A 22543-nucleotide genomic window follows, 5' to 3' on the forward strand; every position below is an offset into this window, starting at 1 on the left:
AAGAACTAATCAAATCATGAGGCCTTAAGCCTCGTGACTTAACCTAACTCTAATTACCTCCCAAAGGCCTCATCTCCAAATACCACCCTGAAGGGTTTAGGATTTCAACATGTAAACTGAAGGGATGGTGCACAAACACTCAGCATATAACAGGAATTTCTTTTTAAATAGTTGGTATACAAAGTACACTGTATCCAACAAGAACACAATATATACATTCTTTTTAAGTGCACATTGTTAATTCACTGTGGTAGAGCAGCTGGTGCCAATAAAAAAGTCTCAATAAATGTAAGAGTTTTTAAATAATTCAAAGCATGTTCTTCAATTACAACAGAACTATTGGGTTAGAACACAGGACAATTATTTTTAGAATCCAGATATCAATATTTTTCAAAGCAAGTCACAGAAAAATTGAACACCACTAAGTTTTAAAGGTTCTAATTTATTAAAGACATTAATTGAAGTTAGACTACCCTTAATTTTCCTGTCTTTATGTAAGTTCTATTTTAGCAGGGTTTTAAAATATATATTTCATTAGCTCCCAGCTAAGATACACAATTCATGCAGCATACTCTCAAATGATCAGAAATAATCTCATAGGATAAGTTTGTTTTTGAACATATGTTCCATTTCAATGACTTTCATTGTGTTTTGGTACATTTCCTGCCATTTTGACATTAGCTGTTGCTATGTTCTGTATTTCAGATTGTGTTTTTGGAATCTGTTAGTCTGTTCTAACAGGAATGAGTCTGTATCTACATACTAGGAGAGACTGCTTACTGCAAACATAATGGAGGTCCCATAAGATTATAATGGAGCTGAAAAATTCCTTTTGCTAGTGACATTGTAGCTATCATAATGTTGTAGTGCAACATATTACTCACATGGTTTGTGGTGATGCTGGTGCAAACAAAACTACAGTGCTGCCAGTCTTATAAAAGTATAACACATGCAATTATGTCTAGTACATAATACTCAATCATGATAACAAATTACTGTGCTACTGGTTTATGTATTGATTATGCTATACCTTTTTATTATTATTTTAGAGCACACTTTCTATCTATAAAAAGTTTGTTTTAATAGAGTATGCCATGTTACACTAAGAGCAACCTTGTACATCTCATGTTTACTATGTCTCTTTAATGCATCATTTTCTCTTGTCCTTGATTTAATCCTGTGTTCTTTTGTATGGAATTATAGCTTACAAGTAATAGGCTATACCACATAACCTAGGTGTGTAGTAGGCAATACCATCTAGGCTTGGTAAGTGCACTTTATGTTGCATGCACAGTGACAAAACAGCTAAGCATGCATTTCTCAGACTACCCCCATATTAAGCATTAGGTAAATCTTTGTATGTATGTATTTGTGTGTGTGTGTTTAAATTTTGAAATGCAAAAATTAAACTGGAATTCGTGGTTTTTCCTCTGGGCAGGATGCAAAGGTGATTTCCCAGGCTCTTGTCCAGGTGGATTCAAATAATGAAGCCACAGACAAAAGGTGGTATAGGAAAAGGTGGGAATTTATTGGGAAACAAGCAGACTCCCACGTGGGGAGGGAGTTCCAAAGGGGTAGCCCACTAAGTCCCTCTTTTTCTAAGGTTTATACAGGTTGCAGTTCTTTGTGTCCTGATAGCCCTTCTGATTGGTCACTATAGCACAGTGATTCCCAAAGTGGGGCGCTACCGCCCCCTGGTAGGTGCTGCAGCGATCCAGGGGGGCGGTGATGGCCACAGGTGCATTTGGGGGCGATGAGTAACTGCTATTAAAATTTTAAAAAAAGTTAATTTCCAGGAGCTGAGTAATATTTTTTCTGGAAAGGGGGCGGTAGGCCAAATAAGTTTGGGAACCACTGCATAGCAGCTTGAGAGCTCAAACCCCACCTGGGGTTCCCCTCCTTTCCTCCCTTTTGTTCTTCTACTCCCTGTGGCCTTCCTCTTTATTCTGTGAGTGAGTGGTTCCCTCTCCCTTTATTCTGTAAATGTTACCTTTGGGCAGCTCCCAGCCCCCTTATTCTGTGAATATTTGCCTTCTGGCAGCTCCCAGCTTTGCAGCCCTGCTGTTCTACCCCATGGGCCCCCTAATTCCTAAAACTCCCTAAACCTGCCTATTTTACCCCTAAAAACTCCTTTCCATTTTAAACCCAAGATGGTACAGGAAAATTAAATAAATTACTGCCTCTGATTAAAGGACCAAGAAACTAGGAGACTTGCAATAATGCCCAGAAAAACATAACAACTTTTTCCTCATAAATGATTAGCTGAATTGGCTTAACCCACATACCAATCTGGACAAAATATCTAACTTGACCAAATTTTAGTTGAGCTTCCCTTCGCCCACAGACCCTAGAATTTAGCCCCATCTTTGAGCACTGGAAAACATAAGGGCTGCTACTTAAAGGCCCTCCAAATAACCCACTGACCTCAAGGAAAGACATTTCTTGCTTAATTGTCCAATAACATTGAAACAGGAATTTTAGGGGTAAGATAGGACAGGTTTAGAAAATTTTAGAAATTTTGGAAATTAAGGGGACCATGAAGGAAAGCACAGGGCTACAGAGCAGCAGAAGGTATATTTCCATAGAATGGGGGAGCTAGGAACAGCAAAAGGTCAGTATTTACAAAATAAAGAAAAGGAAGCCATTCAGAGGGAGAAGAAGAAAGCCCAAAGGGAATAGAAAAAGAATAAGGAAGGAGGGGGAGAGAACCTCACATGTCCCACGTGTGAGGTTCAACCTTTGAGCCCAAGAGTTACTATAGTAACCAGTCTAAGGAAATAGTGACCAATCAGATGGGATATCAAGGCACCAGGACCTGCAGCCTTTATAAACCATAGGGAAAAGGAACTCAGTGGGACCTTTTTCTTCCTTCCTACTTGGGAGTCCATTCTGTGGGACTCTTTCCCTCTCCCCATGTGGGCATCTGTACTTATTTTTCAATAAATCTCCACCTTTGCTATACCACTTTCTGTCTATGGATTCATTCTTCAATTTCGGCAAAGAATCCGGGTTCCAGTACAAAAATTCCATATCGACATCAGCTACTCAGCCACACCTGGTTCTTTCTAGCCTTGTTGAAAGAAAGGAAAGAAAGGAAGGAAGGAAAGAAAGAAAGGAAGGAAAGAAAGGAAGGAAGGAAAGGAAGGAAAAGAAGAAAGAAAGGAAGAAAGGAAGAAAGGAAGGAAAGAAGAAAGAAAGAAAGAAAGAAAGAAAGAAAGAAAGAAAGAAAGAAAGAAAGAAAGAAAGAAAGAAAGAAAGAAAGAAAGAAAGATCATTTTCTATTTGACCTTTACAATTTATGGTTGGAATATTCATCCTATTCTAATTGCCTCCTCTCCCCCCTTGGCAATGATCCTTTTGGCTAAAATCTTTCCTTTCCTTGGTATGAATTTATTTCATTTAAAGCACCACAAATCGAACTGTCATCACCTTGCACATGTTTTATTATATAAATATACTATATCCTTAAAGTACCAACTACCTGATCAAATATAATATTTGTTACCATCCTGATTATAATTTTCTGATTTGCTAGGTACAAGTTAATATCAGCAGTAATGTCATCATTAGCGGGTGGTAAAATAATATACCCACTTTTAAACACATTGACATGAGTTCCTACTTACTAAAATAGTTATAGTTAATATATGACATTATATAATTATTAAAATAATTAAGAAAACATTTATATATGTGGATGCATTTGTACCTTAAACACTAAATTAACACATTGTGCACCAATAGTTGTACTGCTAGCTTTACCCAGTGGCCAGATAAGTTTCTATTGAACGAGTACAAAATACGTTTTACAAAGTATCATACTTTAAAAAGATATTAGCTTGTAAGAACATGTATTAAATAACTTAAAAATGCAATGGGTATTTAATTTTAAGGCGTGCCTTTAACATTTATGTAAAACACTGTGTAATATGAAAACATGAGAATGCTCCTGATCCGCCCGCAATGTGTTAAGTTTTCATATGCTAAGATAATAATCCCCAAGGTAATGGTATTGGGAAGTGGTGTCTTTGGGTGATGACTAGATAATGAGGGTGGAACCCTCTTGAGTGGGAGGAGTGCTTATAAAAGAGACCTCAGAGAGCTCCCTAGCCTCTTCCGGCTAAACATGTGAGGATATAGCAAAAAGACGGCCATCTATGAACTAGGAAGCTGACTCTCATCAGACACCAAACAGGCCAGTCTTGTCTTGAATTTCCCAGAACGGTGAGAAATAAATATTAAGTTATACTATCTATTTTTTTATAGCAGCCCAAAGGGACTAAGAGAAACACTTAAAATTCTAAGCAAGTAGACCTCATAAATGTACAATACAATATTGTTAGCTAATGGTACAGTGTCGTGTAGCTGATCTCTAGAATGTATTCACCTTACATTAGTGAAACTTTATACCCATTCTTTATCTTATTTAGTTCTTCTTTAGTTCTCGCATCCCATAATCCTAATATATATAAAGAGCTGGGTGCCATCACTACCAAACGGGTGACCGGTCACCATGAAGTGCATGGAGCACCTCTCAATCCCCCCACTCCACGGTCCCCAAGCTGCTCACCATGAGGGGGCGCTGGCAACAGGGTAGGACTGGGGACTGTTGAGCAGTGGTGGCAGGCTGCTTCACCTGGTGGCCGCAGCTTAGCGGAGCAGTCAGCCGGGGGTGGGGGGTGGGGTGGGCAGTGAGTTTCGCGAGAAGCAGTCACGGGGTGAGGGAGTTCATGGAGCAGTCATGGAGTGGGGAAGGAGGGGGAGTTTCAGCAGCAAGTTTTGCGGAGCAATTGAGAAGCAGGGGGAAATTTGTGGAGCAGTTGTGGGGATCGCAGAGCTTCACATAGCATCGCAGGGTGGCACAGGTCATGCGACGAGAGGCTAGGCTAGGCCTAGGGACCCTAACCACGCACGATTTCATGTGCTCTGGGCCTCAGGTTAATAAATAATGCAACAGCATAAGAAGTTACGTATCTAAACATTTTCATGGTTCATACTGCCCAGTATTCGCCTTCACAGAAAGATAAATCTGTTTGATTGGTTGATGTTTACCTTAAAACACAAGGTAAACAAAACAAAGTGTGTGTATATATGTGTGTGTTTGTGTGATATAATATACTTCCATCATTTATTAATTTAGTAAATTTTATTGCATTAAGTCCTATATATCTTGTTAAGAATCATATATTTCTGTTTTTACTACCTACTGAAGCATGGCATACTTTATAGGCCTCAGAAATTTGTTCGATGGCTATTTGTTCTTATAGTCCATGTGGATTATCTGTATTTTTTAAGGTTTTATAAAGTTTTCCCATTCTTTCCATTGTTATCAATCTAAATTAATAATATGTACTACATTCAACTATCCCTGTTACTGCTGCCATTTCATCTAATGAATTGAATTTCTCCAATCAAGATCTTTATCAACTGATTCTAATTTTCTTGAAGTATATGATCAGAAAGGTGAACCATGAACAGATGCAGTATTGCTTTATTTTTAATTTCAAGTATTTTTGCATATTTTCTCTAAACATCAAGTCAATACTATTCAAAACATTTAGATCCCTTACATATGAATTATAACCTAGATGTAAACTAGTCCAGTGTTAATGTTTTACAGAAGATAATTTTTAATTATATAGATAGCATAGGAATATGAACATAAGATGCCTGGTGTTATTTGCTCTATTTTCCTTAAATTGAATTGAAACTTGTTCAACTAATATAGTCTTTGGAATTATTTTATAATATAAAATTTATATGCACAAATCCAGGACCAGTATATACATTATGACCTGATTATGACAAGGGATCCATTCAATACTTTACCGCCATTGATCCTCATCCTAACAGGTGATGGTTGACATTATAGGTTATCAATGTCAACTTAAAATCTGCACCCACTATCCTCAGAAATATCTTAATCCTTCCCTTTATCTTGGCCAGAGTTAACTGAGTAAATGTTCATATATCTTTTGAGGAATGACTTGGAAATCATTGCCATGTAAACTTTCCAATGTGCCCTGGTTGTTTGTTCTCATGGGGGCATATCCACCTCTTTATTTAACAGTTTCCAGGACTGAAAAGTCCACACATAAACTGGAAAATGGAAAGGTAATTTAACTACTTCCATCCTGAAATCATTTTGGCTATAAGATTAAACAATTTATTCTTGAAGGCTGTGTATCTTTCCCCTAGGAAGCCATAGTCTATCTATCTCTATAGCTCTCCATAATTATTTACAATAATTATACCCACTGAAATTATGACAGTTAAACTTGTCTATCTGACCTCTAATATTTCAGGACTACACCATGTTCTGAACCAGTGAGGACAGTTTTGCATGGCATCTCCTAACTATAGCCCTGACCAATAGAAAACAGTGACAATTGAGCTTAATGATGCTAGTAAACTTCTTCACCAATAAATTCCTTACTTCTTTGGTATACACAAAGTGTTCTTTTCCCATCCAAGATAATATAGTCAACTGATAAGGTTTCTTACCTTGTGTAGCATATACACACTAGCATGTCTATCTCTTGGATCCTTTTTATCAATTTTCACCTAGTATGGGCTGTCACTCTTTCTAAGACTACAATTGCCAACTGACTAATATATTTTCACTATTTCTCCAAGTATTTGCCAGAGTATCAAATTCTGTCCTGTTATAGAACACAAAATATATTTCCCATTGATTAATGTATGTAATATGTCTTTTCCTATACATTTTTCTGTTTTTGTTTTTCTCATTTTGGAAAAAATCAGTTGTTTTATTTCAGGACAATATTACTTTATTTTTCCTTTAACAAAAACATATCTTCATACCTCATACCTTTTCGTACCAAAAGCACCTTCTACTTCCCTTGAAGAGATGTTTCCCTTATTATTTCTAATATCTTAAATTGCATATATTAATTAGAATTTTTAACCCTTAGGATCCTGAATTGCCCAGGGCCAACTCTCAGGTCAACAAGCAGTTTCATCCTCTCAATGACCTCATCCAACAAGAGAGAAAGCAAGAAGTGTTTTGTTTGCTTGTTTATTTAATACTAGGGGCCCAATGCAGGAATTTGTGCACCTTGAAAGGAACTCTGGGCCATAAGGCTGTGGTGGGCTCAGGGTCAGCTCTCAGCCCATCTTGTGTGCCCCCTCCCGGCCCCTCCCGCCGTGACTCCAATCCCCTGCCTGCCAGGAGTCCCTCTCCCACCACCATCGCTTCCAGAAGCTCGCATCCACTGATGGTGCAGAGCGATTAGGGCTGGCGCCATCAGCAGGTGTGAGCAGTGGCTGCTTCCCTGATTGCAATTCAGAAGCAGGGGGAGGTAGAGAAGCCCTCAGGGGTGATAAGGGCCAACAGCCACTGCTCACACCCACTAACGGCACTGACCAGTAGGGACCAGTGCTGGGCGCTGGCAGTAGGTGCGAGCGCTAGGCAGAACCACGGCACGCAGGAGCAAAGAATTTTTAGTAACCACCAGAGGCTCGCCCTGATGACAGTGACTGGTGCCCTGCCTTGGTCTGATGACCCCGCTCACCTGCTCCACCATCCCGCTGTGGCCGAAGCCCACCATGTTCCACGTACCCCCCCTGGTGATCAGCGCACATCATAGTGACTGGTTGTTCGGTTGTTCTGCCAATCAGTCTATTAGGGTTTTATATGGATAGATGATAGATAGATAGATAGATAGATAGATAGATAGATAGATAGATATAGATAGATAATAAAGAACAAGGAAGAGACTAATAGGAAATATCTGATTGGCTGAGGCTATATAGTCAACCTTGTTTGGAGTAAGAAAGCCTAGAGTTGGCTTGCCCATTAGGGATTGGCTCACCAGATATACTGCATTGACCCTTGCAAGTCTAAGTTGCACATTCATAATGCTCTTCAGTTTTTCTTAGACATGTTATCATAGTATTAAAGAAAGCATAGATGAAAAGTTTGTGGTTCTACAAAGTAAGGATTTTGTGGTACAGATCAAAAGTGAGGCATTATAAAATTGAACAGCTGTAAAATTTGAGAAAAATCTGTGCAGAATTGGTCACTGTTGCAGTAGCTGACATAAGTTGTAGGGTAGGTGCCCTGGATTGGAATTGAACCCACATTCTTTCAGTGTATGAGACTATGCTATGCTCCAACCAACTGAGCCACACTGGCCAGAGCAACAAACATGTTAATGGCTACCTAAATTATATTTATTTTGAGCACTTGATGGGAGAGCATTAAAATATTTGTCATGGATATATATATATATATATATATATATATATTAAAATTAATTAAATAACTGATAGAAAATACTACTAGAAATAATTTTAGTAGAGGTAGATATATATGTTGGAATTAGCAGTGGCATGAATGAGTATAATATTAAATTTACATAATACAGGGGTGGGAAAAGGTAGGTTAAATTACCCACCATTATTACCTAAAAGATAAATAATAAGCAAGGATACAAGATAAAACAATAATAAGAAGACAAATAATAAAATAATTAACAGCTAAATAATATCACAAGACATAAACTATGTGCTTCATGAACTCACAGAAGTAAAACTACTTTTTCCCCTCCCCTATATCTTATTCCTTATTTTTCTATATAAACATACATTCTTCTAAATGTTATAAATGTTTACATATGTCAATATATATTTAGCCTAGTTGGCATAGCTCAGTGGTTGAGTGTAGACCTATGAACCAGGAGGTCATGGTTCCATTCCCTGTCAGGGCATATGCCAGGGTTGCAGGCTCAATCCCCAGTGTGGGGAGTGCAGGAGGCAGTCAATCAATGATTATCTCTCATCATTGATGTTTCTATCTCTCTCTCCCTTCCTCTCTGAAATCAATAAAAATATTTTTTAAAAGATATGTTCAATATTAAAAGTTTGATTCACATATATTTCACATCTAATTATGAGCTCTGGTATGCAAGTTAGATGCTATTATTATCCAATTTGGCAGAACACAAAATTTTTAAGTTCTCAAAAACTTAAAATTATAAGAAAGATTGAATGCAAACTTCAGAACGTATCATTGCAATATGTCTTCTCTCCACCCCCAATTATAGAATCTTGTAAAGTATAATAGAACTTGGTAAAAGCAAAGGTGTCTTTTGGTTATGTTAGAGATTCTATATATGGGTGATTAACTGTGACTTCTTAATCCGTTGCACCCAGATGATATTTTTCCTTTAACATAACAAGGACTTTTTATCAAGCAATGATCCAAAATGTTATTTGACAGAGTCATTTCTAGGTATTCTTCTTCTTACAAAAAATATTAAGATAACTTAGGAAATTTTTTTTCTAAAATTCTTATAATCTAAAATGATTTAAGCAGATAAATAAGTTCATTTAAATATTAGTCTTATAAAGGTGTACTCAGGGGACAAATGCAGCATAGCAAAGGATTCTAGCTCTACTTGGTTTGTTAAGCAAAACTTTCCCTGGAAGAGTACTTCAACATGAGCTTGGGGAGGAAGGATGACAAAAGACTTACAATAATTATACACAAGTGATAACTTGAACACAGTCAAATGGAAAAGGAGACTACAGAAAGTGTGATCTTATAATTGAATTAAATTCAAGGAAGGGAGTGTCAGGAAATGACTCAATATAGACATAGTAATACAGCATTTTTTTAATATGGAACTTAAGTTTTATCTAGGTGATGGGTAGAAAATGAATACTAAAAGCCTTCCAAAATCATATCTACCCCTCCTGATTATAAAACCTTGCCTACAAAGGATGGTGAGGCATCTAGGATGCTTTCATGCCATGTGTGGAGATGCAGTGTATAGAAAAACACATATTTTAGTGGACAAGTGAAGAGAAATAGATGGCATCATGCTGCCTAAATATGTGTGATTGCAATGTGGGCAGTCCTTCTCTGGCACTTGCATTACCATTCGCACAGCTCTGGTTTGCAAAGGCAAATTTGTCACACAGGCACAGGAAGTTAGACTTTGTCAATATTTTCCACTGTTTTATGTCAAGTCACAGACACATCCTGATACACAAGAGGATCTCAATAAAACATTGATGAATAGTGAATGAATGAATGAATGAATGAATGAGATTAAGTTCATCTAATGAAAAATCACCAAGAATCAACTTACTTTAATGAAATCTGTTTTTCAGCTAAATATGTAAGAAGGATCTCTTACCCTTTGAGACAGCATGAGGGATCTGGTAAGGATTATACTAAGTGAAATAAGCCAGATAGAGAAAGACAAGTATCACATGATCGCACTTATATGTGGAATCTAATGAATAAACTAAACTGATGAACAAAATAGAACCAGAGGCATTGAAGCATGCAACAGACTGACATGTTTCAGAGGGAAGGGGTGGGAAGAGATTAACCAGATAACTTATATGCACATATGCATAACCCATGGACACAGACAATAATGTGGTGAAGGCCTGGGGAGAGAGTGGGAGCTGGGTGAAGGGAGGCAATGGGGAAAAAATGGACATCTGTAATACTTTCAACATTAAAGATAAATTTTTAAAAAAGGGACTAGAGTTTTAAAAACAAAAGTAGGTACATTCAAGTTAAATTGCAGAGGATGGTTAATGAAGCGTTATTATATTTGTCACATCCAAGGTAGTTAATATTATAAGCAATAGCATTCAGAAAATATTTGACATGCTTAAATATCGGTAATATATATAACTCTAAAAAATAGGAGCCATATTTCTTTCAGTTAAAAATGGGCCCAGCCCAAGCTGGTTTGGCTCAGTGGATAGAACGTCAGCCTGTGGACTGAAGGGTCCCAGGTCCGATTCCAGTCAAGGGCATGTACCTTGGTTGCAGGCACATCCCCAGTAGGGGGTGTGCAAGAGGCAGCTGATCGATGTTTCTCTCTCATCGATGTTTCTAACTCTCTATCTCTCTCCCTTCCTCTCTGTAAAAAATCAATAAAATATATTTTTTAAAAATGGGTCCAGATAAAAAATGGATCCAGATAATATTTCCTAATACAATTTCTCAATTGTGCTAACAATTGCATATTTTTCCAAGCAGAATAAAATGCTTCATTTAAATAGAGAGTTGATAGTTTATCAGTCAGAATAGGATATGGTGTGCTGAAGTAATATGCATACAAAATTCCAATAGTTTTATCATCTTTAAAAAAAGATTTATTTCTTAGAACTTAATGTCTGTTAAGTAACAGACATTCTGACCAAGGTAACAGCTTTCTCAGTAGTAAGTCAGTGATTCAGGATGAGGGAGGCCCCACCATACTGTAATTAGATAAAAGATAATATGTGGCCTTCCCAGTTGAAGTAGCAAGGAAATGAGGGTGGAAAAACCAAGCATCAGCAATAAAATGTTTCCTCTCAGAAGTGACACACATTATTTCTACTCACTTTTCCTTGTGCACAGTCATATGATGACATGTAACTTACAGTGACCAGGGAGGAAATATTGAAGGTCAGGTTTAATGTCTATAGTTGAGAGGTAAATAAATGAATATTGGACAATCAACCAGAATTCATTTTCATTTCAAGTGAAAAATTCCATTACTTAACTATGAATTATTTTTTAATTGAGTTTATTGGAGTAATATTGGTTAATAAAATTATATAGGTTTCAGAGATATAATTATATAATATATCATCTATAACATATTGTATTGTGTGTTCACCACCCAAAGTCAATATTCCTTCCATCACCATTTCTCCTCCCTTTACCCTCTTCTACTTCACCTTACTCCCCTTCTTTCTGGAAATAGCCATTCTATGAGGATTTTGTTTCTTAATCCCTTCACCATTTTTAACCAGCACCCTTACTCCTTCCCCTCTCACAGCTGTCAGTCGGTTCTCTATCTATGTCTATTTCCTTTTTGTTTGTTAGTTTATTTTGTTCATTAGATCCTACATATAAGTGAAATTATATGGTATATGTCTTTCTCTGACTGGATTATTTCACTTAGCATAATACTCTCCAGGTTCATCCATGTTGTCTCAAAGGGTAAGATTTTCTTCTTTATTCTATTTGTATGACAAAGTAAGAAAACCCAGAAAGACTGTGTATCATATTCAAGACATAAAATATTTCTAATTACAGAAAATATTCTCTGTCACAGGGGATCTGAAAAAAAGGTTAGTTGGGTCTAATATGTATCATCACAAACTTTATTTCCAATTAATTATCTATTCTTAACAAAATTATCACATAGATAAAAATTCTTTCTCACAGCCAAGATTGATAAAATATATACACTAGTGAAAATTAAGGGTGCATGATTTTCTTCACACTCTCAAGTATGCTAATCTTGCATACTGATATTAAAATGATATAAATTTGTTTATAACAGGTTCCACAATTCTCAAATAAAGAATCCCTATGATTAAATATAAACCAGTCTTTTAAAATTAATCATGATGTTTGTGTTAGTATTTATATCTGATAACTGTTCTGAAGTTGGTCAGCTGTATATTTCTTACTCTTGTGTGAGTAGCAGCCTTTCCTTATTATCAGAGACTCTCCAGGTTAACCATACAACTCTCAATGAAATGATTCAATAAACATAAAAGGCTGTCATATTTTCCAAAATTTGTGTATTATAAAAAAAGTGATAAGGAATGATTTAGGAAATCCGGTAGTCTTCCAGTAATTAAAATTTATTATATATTAGCATTTGGTGACAGCCAGGAATTAAATACCAACGAAAAGGTCCCATTGAACATTCCTCTAGAGGTCAACAAGAATCATCAGTTATTTCCTTACAAGGAAAATGAAGAAAGTAAAATGAGTGCCTTTACAAATCTGGGAGAAAATCCATCTTAAAAAAAAATAAAGAAAGAAAAAGATGCCTTCGTTTAAGGAACCGTTGCAGAAGGAACCTCAAGGCTAATTTGTCTTGAGTAGTATGTGCGTCATTTAAGCAGCCAGGAAAATTCAGCTCCTGAATGCTTCACTGGCTCTGCCACCCAGTGGGCAGGACAGAGCACATAGCTCAGATTATCACCTACTGGATGACAGTGCTGTACCTGCACGTGCCTAATCCTTTCCCACTGATAAGTGATTAACCCCATGTACTAGGCTTATTCAGCAGGACTCAAGTGGTTACACTAATTAAATTGGCGGTGCCCTGTATTAACCGCTACATGAATCCAGCTGCATTTCTCCTTAAGAGGGTAGACATTCCCACCAGACTTCAAGGTCAAAAGGATGCCTGCTGAACTTCCTAAGCAGAGAGGAAATGCTGCCTGTAGTTCAAAGCTCCTGCTAAAGCTATTTGTACTAATCATTTCAAAATATTATTTATTAAAATGATGGTAACATGAAATCAAATATTGGCTCAAATACTTATAAAAACTCACAGAGAGCTCACCTAGCCAAGGGGATAACTACTGACATAGTAATGTTATGATGAACATCACTGGCCTAGATGCATTCATTCAATAATTTGATTAATTATTCATACATTCATTCACTCAGCCATCCATTTAGCTTACTACATCACCTGCAGGTATTATTCATATTTGGAAAACAGGCAAGTAGACTATAAATTATTAAAATAAATAGAAATATATCATAGCATTAAAGAAAACCCAAGGTGTGCTATAGTAAAATTTTAAGAGAAAAATATACTAGAATATAATATGTATTTTTAAAAAATGATATAGTCTGAAACATCAAGTAACTATTTTAAAAAATTAAAGACAATTTCAACAATAGTGATTTGGTTCAGAGATAACCAAATGTTGTACAAAACATTTTATAGATACAGGTACTTGCTTCCCAGTATCTATTATTTTCTGCTTCTAAGCAAGCAAAAGGGGGGGCGGCGCAGAATGCAGCAACATGTACAGTTAAAGTAATAAAAATGGAGCAATTCCACTAATTCAAATAAGCATACACATTGTAGGACAGTTTTCCTCTCAAGAATGCATGTCAGTGAGCTTAGTCATTGACTGTTGAAGGACTGAACTGTATTTCAAAATGAGCATACAAATTCATAGAGCCTATCACGAAATTCAGAAACCTATCAAGAAGAATAATGCACCTACCATTCCAACACTGTATCAAGGGAGAGGACAGGAGACAAGGGCACTCTTAAGCAGCACATTTTGAAGACAGACCAAAGTGTTCTGCATATCAAGTAGGTTGTGAGGTCAACATGCAGAAAATATCACAACATAGTTAGTGCCAGGGAATGACACCCTGAAAACACCTTCTGAAAGTAGCCCTGACAACTAGAGCATTTGCAGACACTACCTCCACATGAAGCGTCACTTGCTACTTCAGAAGGGGCCTATGGTTAAGGAACACATTTGACAGGTATACAAAATAAATGTGAATTTAAAAAAAAAAGAAAAAGAAAAGAAGAAGCCCTGTAGCAGGATTTCCAGATTTTATTTTTAATTCAGAAAGCAGTGAGAAAATTTACTTTTTAGATGTGACAAAATATATATTTTTTTAATTCTGTAGTTTTCTGACTAACAAAGTATTTTATTCAGAAATGTGGATGTCTTGACATCAAGAAAAAACTGTGCCTTAATTATAATTATTTAAAAACCCTTATCTTTTATGAATCAAGTGACAACATAAATGTATTATCCACTATAATGGATATTATCCCCAAAAAGTCTAATACAATGAAGGATTATAAAGTCAGTGTTTATTAGCATACAGTTCATTTTCAAAATTTAAAAGAATCTACAGAAATGAATAATTTTTTTGTCAATACCTGTTTTCAAACCGATGACCGTTCTGGTCCAGGCACTGCTGATAACTTGAAGCAATGGAATTGCAAACATCAAGAATTATTTATTTGTGTGCCTTCAATTTGTCAACTGCTACCAGTTTTGTACCACAAACTTTAATTTTTATGTATCCCCATAAAAAATGTCTAGTGGCACTTTAGGATACAGTTTCTTTGTTCAAAGCTTAGTCTGGCTTCACCCATTATTTCAAATCAGTTAAATGTGAAAATTAAGTGAATATAGCTGTTAAAGTGGGACACTACTGTTTTTATGACGATTTTCATAGCAATAAGCTAGATATAATTGTTTATATGGGAATGAACTGAGGATTAGGAAGGTAGCTCATGTATTTGAATCAGTAACAACAAAGCCTGATAGTTTCAAGTGATGAAAGGTAGAGTCTGGGTTTATTTTATGAGGATTTCATTCTAGACGTTCTTTTAGTGAATGATATAGTTTCCCCACAGTGTATATTAGCTCCTTTTTCTAGCCTCACAAATGTTTTTTTTGTGTGTGTGTTTTTTTTTAACATTTTAAGGGATATTACAGCAGTATTCTTACATGAATAAAATATAGACATTGGAAAAGAAAAAAGCCTTGATCATAATTTTGAAGTATAAAATAAGTTCTAATTCCAAGATTGATAAAATGTATATGCTAATGAAAATTAAGGGTTCACGGTTTTCTTCACACTCTCAAGTATGCTAATTTTGCATACTAATATTAAAATGATATAAATTTATTTATAACAGGTTCCACAATTCCCAAATAAAGAATCCTTATGATTAAATATGTCAGTTCCATTTTTTTTTTAGGAAACTCCATACTGTTTTCCATAATGGCTGTACCAGTCTGCATTCCCACCAGCAATGCACTAGGGTTCCTTTGCTCTACATCCTTGTCACACTGATTGTATGTTGATTTATTGATGGTTGTCATTCTGGCAGATGTGAGTTGGTACCTCACTATGCTCATAGCAGCACAATTTACAATAGCTAAGATCTGGAAACAGCCCAAGTATCTATCGGTAGATGAATGGATAAAAGAGCTGCAGTACATTTACCCAATGGAATACTATCCGACTGTGAAAAAGAAGGATCTCTTACCCTTTGAGACAGCATGGAGGGATCTGGAGAGCATTATGGTAAGTGGCATAAGCCATTAAATTTGTCAAATTGTTTTATTTGCTTCTACATATAAGTGAGATAATGTGATATTTATCTTATATCACATTATCTCACTTATATGTAGAATCAAATAAAATAATTTGACAAGCAAATAGAGCCAGAAACATGGAACTGACTGAGGTTTCTCAGAGGAAAAGGGAATGCGTGTGTGTGTGTATGTGGGGGGGGGGGGGGTTAAAGATTAACCAAATAGCTTATATGCATATATGTATAACCCATGGACACAGACAATAGTGAGGTGAAGGCTTGGGAGGATGATGAGGGATGGTGGTGGAGGGGATCAAGTAGGGGAAAAAGGAGGGGACATCTCTAATACTTTCAACAATAAATATATATTAAAAAAGAGAAAGAAAGAGAGAAAGAAAGAAAGAGAGAAAGAAAGAAGGAAGAAAAAATGAAAGAAAGAAAGAGAGAAAGAAAGAAGAAAGAAAAAATGAAAGAAAGAAAGAAAGAAAGAAAGAAAGAAAGAAAGAAAGAAAGAAAGAAAGAAAGAAAAAAGAAAGAAAGAGAGAAAGAAAGAGAGAAAGGAAGATAAATCAGTTGTGTCAGATGCCTTGCTGCACCACCCAGATTTCCCCTTGAACTATGCATTCATTCATTCCCTTGGCTGCTAAAAGTCCTGTCAGCTGATGGCCCTGGCTGTCAGTCCTCTTCACTTATTGACTGCTAGTAGAAAGTATCACACCGCCCTTCCCAGGGCATCCTCACATCCAATGAATGAGCAAGAGAGAGACATAATGTCTGGCACCCTCTCCAACTCTAGATAAGATTGACAGACCATCCAGATTCAGTTGTTAGAGTGGAGTCAGCTGGGTCGTTTGATGGATCTGCATTACAGCCAAACTGCTCCTTTTATCCAATCCTGTCTCCTCCCATCACTTCCACAGGTTTTTACCCCTAGGGATCAAATGCTGTGCACTCTGATCTCACTCTCAAAATTGGCTTCCCAGGGAATAAATCCTATGATATATGAAATTCCTAATACATACATGTTTTTATAACAATACTAGAGGGCTGGTGTACAAATTGTGCACAGGTCGGGTCTGACTGACCCCCTGATGAGGGCTGATTGGGCTTGGCCAGCGGGGCGGAGGGGACATGGGAGGTTGGCCAGCCGACCCTGCCCTTGACCAGTGTGGGGGCTCCAGGGGGAAGGGCCGCCCCAATCGGGCCAGTTGGCTGGCCGCAGTGTACATTATAGCGACCAGTCATTCTGGTTGTTCTGGGGTTCCGGTTGCTTGGCTGATATATATAGATACTATCTATAGTAATAAAAGGGCAATATGCTAATTAGACCAGGTCAGCCGGACATCCGACTTCCTTCCAGACAAAGCCATGGTGTTGGGGCTGAGGCAGAGGCAGTTAGGGGTGATCAGGACTGCAGGGGAGGGCAGTTGGGGATGACCAGGCTGGCAGGTGAGGGAAGTTGGGGGCAAGATTAGGCTGGCAGGGGAGGGCAGTTGTGCGTGAGATCAGGCCTGCAGGGGAGGCCATTGGGGGTGACCAGGTCAGCGGGGGAGGGGGGGAGCAATTAGGGGCAACCAGGCTGGCAGAGGGGGGAGCAGTTGGGGATGATCAGGCAGGCAGGCAGAGTGGTTAGGGGCAATCAGGCAGGCAGGCAGGTGAGAGGTGAGGAGCCAGCAGTCCCAGATTGTGAGAGGGATTTCCGACTGCATGTTTAGGCCTGATCCCTGTGGCAGTTGAACATCTCCCAAAGAATCCCCAATTGGAGAGGGTGCAGGCTGGGCTGAGGGAACCCCCCGTGCACGAATTTTGTGCACTGGGCCTCTAGTCCTACATAATAAAAGCCCAGCGATCAAATGGCAGAATGACCAGAATGACCAGTCAACCAGTAGCTATGATGCACACTGACCACCAGGGGGCAGACACTCAACGCAGGAGCTTCCCCTTGGTGGTCAGCGCACTCCCACAGTGGCAGCGCCACTCGGCTGACCGGGATGAACAGATGCTCCCACAGCGGGCCAATCCCTGTAGGCCATGCCTCCCACCAGTGCACAAATCCCGTGCACTGGGCCTCTAGTACATACTGAAGAGACCATGAAGTCTAATCCTATCATACCTTTAATCCCTTTTTATTACAGTTATCACAAGAAGTCCAGATTCCAAAGAAAGTTTCCTTCATCATAAAGTTTGTGCATTCCTACAATTTCTATGTCATTCACCATTTTCAACTCCTCAAACCCTTCTCCTAAATCCTTTGTAGTTTGTGGATCACTGGCAGCAATGTTCTCTGTATTCTCAAATTCTTTTCAGAACAGTTCCTTCAACTTCTTTCTCTGACTTAAAATCTGCTTTTCCCCTAGAACACTCTTTGCTCTAGACTTCTTTCCAATGGTATGTTTTCTCTGCAGCATTCCTTATACCATAGATGATCTCCTTGCTAGTCTTCACCATTTAGAAATGATTTTCTGTGTTCTCTATCCTGACCCCCATATTTAAAGCATATGCTATTAGATTCTACCCCTTGAAATTCTTCTTTGTTGCAGTCATAAAAAGAAATACTAGATCTTTCCTTCTCACTATTCTAAAATATAACCACCTGGGTTATTATTACTCTCAAAAAAGCCAAAGGGGTTCAAACATATGGTGATGGGAGATTAGACTTTGGGTGGCTGAGACACAATGCAATATGCAGATGATGTATTACAAATTGTATACCTGAAAACTATATTCTTTCATTAACCAATGTCAACCCAATTAATTTAATTTTTAAAAGCTGATGTCAAAATTCTGTCAATTATATCCTTATAATTGATCCTTTCTATATAATCAAACCACTGTAAAAAAATATCCAAAAAATAACATTAAAACCAGCAAATCAATAAATTGTACTTAGTTAGAGTTCCTGTGCATATAAGAACAGTTGATAAACTGGGAGCTTAGAGATCTAAGACTGATATGAAGCTCAGGGGCCTGGCATCAGGATGGCTTATAATGTGAGGATGAGGAAGTTATTTAAACTTTACAATGATTGGTTATTACAATGGAGGTTTTTAGACGGCAGGGGATGATTTAAAGTGATTATCATATATCGTTATTCAGGAAGACAAGTTAAGCTTATAATTATCAGTGTCATTTACAAGAAATAACCAAAGTTAAGTTTTACTTATATTCATGAAATAAGCTAGATTTAGTTTTACTTACATAATTTAAATGCCTTTATCTGCTCAGGGAATTTTTAAGTAGGGTATCAGTTTCACATTTAATTTTAACACCTTCTTTTTTCCTTTATTGATTAAGGTATTACATATGTGTCCTTATCCCCTCATTCCCCCCCTCCCCGCACCACCCTCCACTCATGCCTTCACCCCCCTGGTGTCTGTGTCCATTACTTAGGCTTATATGCATGCATACAAGTCCTTTGGTTGATCTCTCCCCCTTACCCCCACCCTCCCCTGCCTTCTCTCTGAGATTTGATGGTCTGATCAATGCTTCTCTGTCTCTGGATCTGTTTTTGTTCATCAATTTATGTTGTTCATTATATTCCACAAATGAGTGAGATCATGTGATATTTACCTTTCTCTGACTGGCTTATTTTGCTTAGCATTATGCTCTCCAGTTCCTTCCATGCTGTTGCAAATGGTAAGAATTCCGTCTTTTTTACTGCTGCATAGTATTCCACTGTGTAGATGTACCACAGTTTTTTAACACCTTGTGATTCTTGAACTCTCCAATGGTCTTGTCCACAACACTTCTCTGATATCTGATCCCATTGTTATATACTAGTTATTGTCATCACCAATAAGACTCCCCCTTCAGTTTCAAACACTACCTCCCCATCTTCTTCTGAAACCACTGTTTTTATAACCATTCCCTCTGCTACCTCAATTCCAACAATTATTTAACCACGTAGGAAACTCCAATACATTGAACCAGCCATTTTTATTTTTTCTCTGCCACACAAAACCATCCCTTATGTTACAGGAGATTAAAAAAAATTCTAAATAAAAACATATGTGAGATGTGGTTCATTTAATAGCAAGGGATACAAGAATATTAAAGAAATTTAGAATTTCAGTGATGCTGGGCATCTGCATTTTAGAGATGCTAGATTTTTTCTCAGCCGTAAACTAACTGTTTGGGTTGTTGGATTCTGGAGGGGAAAAAACAATTTATGTCTGGGAGCCCTGGATGTTTTACCTAGTAACAAGCACAAGTACAGAATTATAAGTTACTAGCACCCTGGTGCACAGATTCATGCACATTGAAAGAAAATTAATTAGAAGGTGGCCGGTGGGGTGGCACTGGGTGAAACAGGCCAGACACATCCTGAAGCCAACCTTCCACGGTCCCTCCCCAGGCAGCTACACCTGGGGTGGTGCCACAGCTCAAAGGTCATCTGCGGAGTGAGTGGGGTCCTTCCAGCAGGTGGGGTCCCTCATCCTGGTCTGTGTGGATCAGGTTGAAATTGGCTCTCCAACATCCCCCATGGGGTCCCTGATCGCGAGAGGGAGGTTCTCAGGTGATGCACCCCAGAATCAAGCTCCCTCCTCTCTGGTTCTGGGGTGTGTCACTAGAGAACTGCAGCTGCCAAGTCACCGCAGCTCGGCAGCGCCTGCATTGAGCATCTACTTCTTGGTGGTCAGTGCACATCATAGTCCTGGTTGGACGGTTAGATGGTCGCTTAGTCTTTTATATATAGACTAGACGCCCATTGCAGGAAGATTCCTGCAAGAATAGGGCTTCACTCCCATCTCTGCTGTTCCTACCCCGCCCGTCTCTGCCGCTCCTACCTCGCCCATCTCTGCCGCTTCTCTCCCACCCATCTCCGCTACCTTGGCTCCGCTGCTTGGCTTCCTTCTACGGTGTCTTCAGTCTTCGCTCCCAGCCGGTATATGCAAATTAGCCACCATCTTTGTTGGCGGTTAATTTGCATATCACTCCGATTAGCCCATGGCGGGTGTACCAAAGGTACTGTCAATTTGCATCTTTGTCTATTATTAGATAGGATGGTTTGTTATGAAGTCTTACAAAAAGGATTCAGCTCTGAATGGCACTCAACATATTTATTATATGTTTGTTCCTGCTCATATATGTGCATGCACATATATAACAAAAGTATGATTTACTTGGAATTCAGAAGGCCTGACTATATCTTGCCATGATTCCTTTCATGTTGCTTAGAATTCCTGGCAAAACATAACAAAGGCTGTTCTGAATATGCACTTAATTTCCAGACCAATCTATCACCCCTCATAAATTCCTGATTGAATCCCCTCTTTCTGTATCTAAACCCAGGCAGCTAAACAAGACTGAAGAAAATGACAAAGCCATGCTGATTGGAACTTAAATTTGTTTCACCAAATAGAGTGTTGTATGGGAGACAATTGTGTTTCATTTCCTTAAGTTATTTTTATTCTATATGATATTTTACACCTCATCCCTCTTCAAACTTCCAATATTCTGCTACATTTCAACTTTTGGTAATAATAGCCACATATTCTTACTCCCATATATGTAAACAAATTTAAATTTTTTACCCATATATCCTCCCTTCTCCCCTGAGTCCACTGAATCCTGCCTCATATGCAAAGTCCCTTCTCCAAAAGTTGTATATTCTCTTACCTAAATTATAAAATGCTCCCTCTTTAGGGAATCATTCCATTTATCATACAGCACTCTGTAATGTCACAGCATGTCCTAAAGTCCTCTTGTCTCCATGTACCCCTCTAGCTACCTCCCTCCCCACTTTTCTGCTACCTTTCAGAGAAAAATATTTATTATAACTGCGCTTTCTATTTCCTCATATTCTGTTCTGAGATCACAAATTTGATCATTTCTTTCTTCATATTTTACCAAGCACCAGGGGCACCAGACATCCTTGCCATATTTTATAATGGAAATAGAATTTTAGAGATCCAAACATTCTCACCCATCTGAATTTTATTTCCTGGTGCCTCCTCACCTCCTAACCTACATTCTCTGGAGTGTCCCAGGACTCAGACATCTTCTCTCATTGATCTGTGTTGTCAGGCTCACTGATTTAGATATAGTAAGTCCTCACTTAATATCGTTGATAGGTTATTGCAACTGTAACTTTAAGCAAAATGACACATAATTAAACCAATTTTATGACAGGCTAATTGATATAAACAACAGTTAATGTTCCTACAGCATATTTCTGGTCACAAAAGAAATCACCAAACTTCTAAATAAAGACCCAAAACACTTCTAATAAAAACATAACTTTAAACATTGGGGGGAAAGTGAGCTGCACACATATTTAAGAAAGTTTAATAAAAAACAAGATAATTACTTTCCAACTTGCTGATTCTAGTTCAGATTTTTGGTGGCCAGAGCCTGTCCCAGGAGCTAAGGGAAAAGGTGGACACCCACCCTTGAGAGGTTGCCCTTCTATCACAGGGCCACTTCCATTAACACCCACTCCACTCAGACTGGGACTATGAGACAAGCCAATCCCCTGCGTGCCTGTGATACCTTTGGGGTGTAAGAGAATCCAGATTCTGCAGGAAAAAATCCCACACAGAGAACATGCAATTCCACACAGTGGCCAGTTGGTATTCAACCTTTTTTCTCCCTCATCAACATTACAACAGAATGATGCTGAATGAAACAATGTTATTTGAAGATGCTCTGTACTTTCTATGTGAGGA

Source organism: Myotis lucifugus, unplaced genomic scaffold, assembly GCF_000147115.1.
Source record: "Myotis lucifugus unplaced genomic scaffold, Myoluc2.0 scaffold_74, whole genome shotgun sequence".
Lineage (NCBI taxonomy): Eukaryota > Metazoa > Chordata > Mammalia > Chiroptera > Vespertilionidae > Myotis > Myotis lucifugus.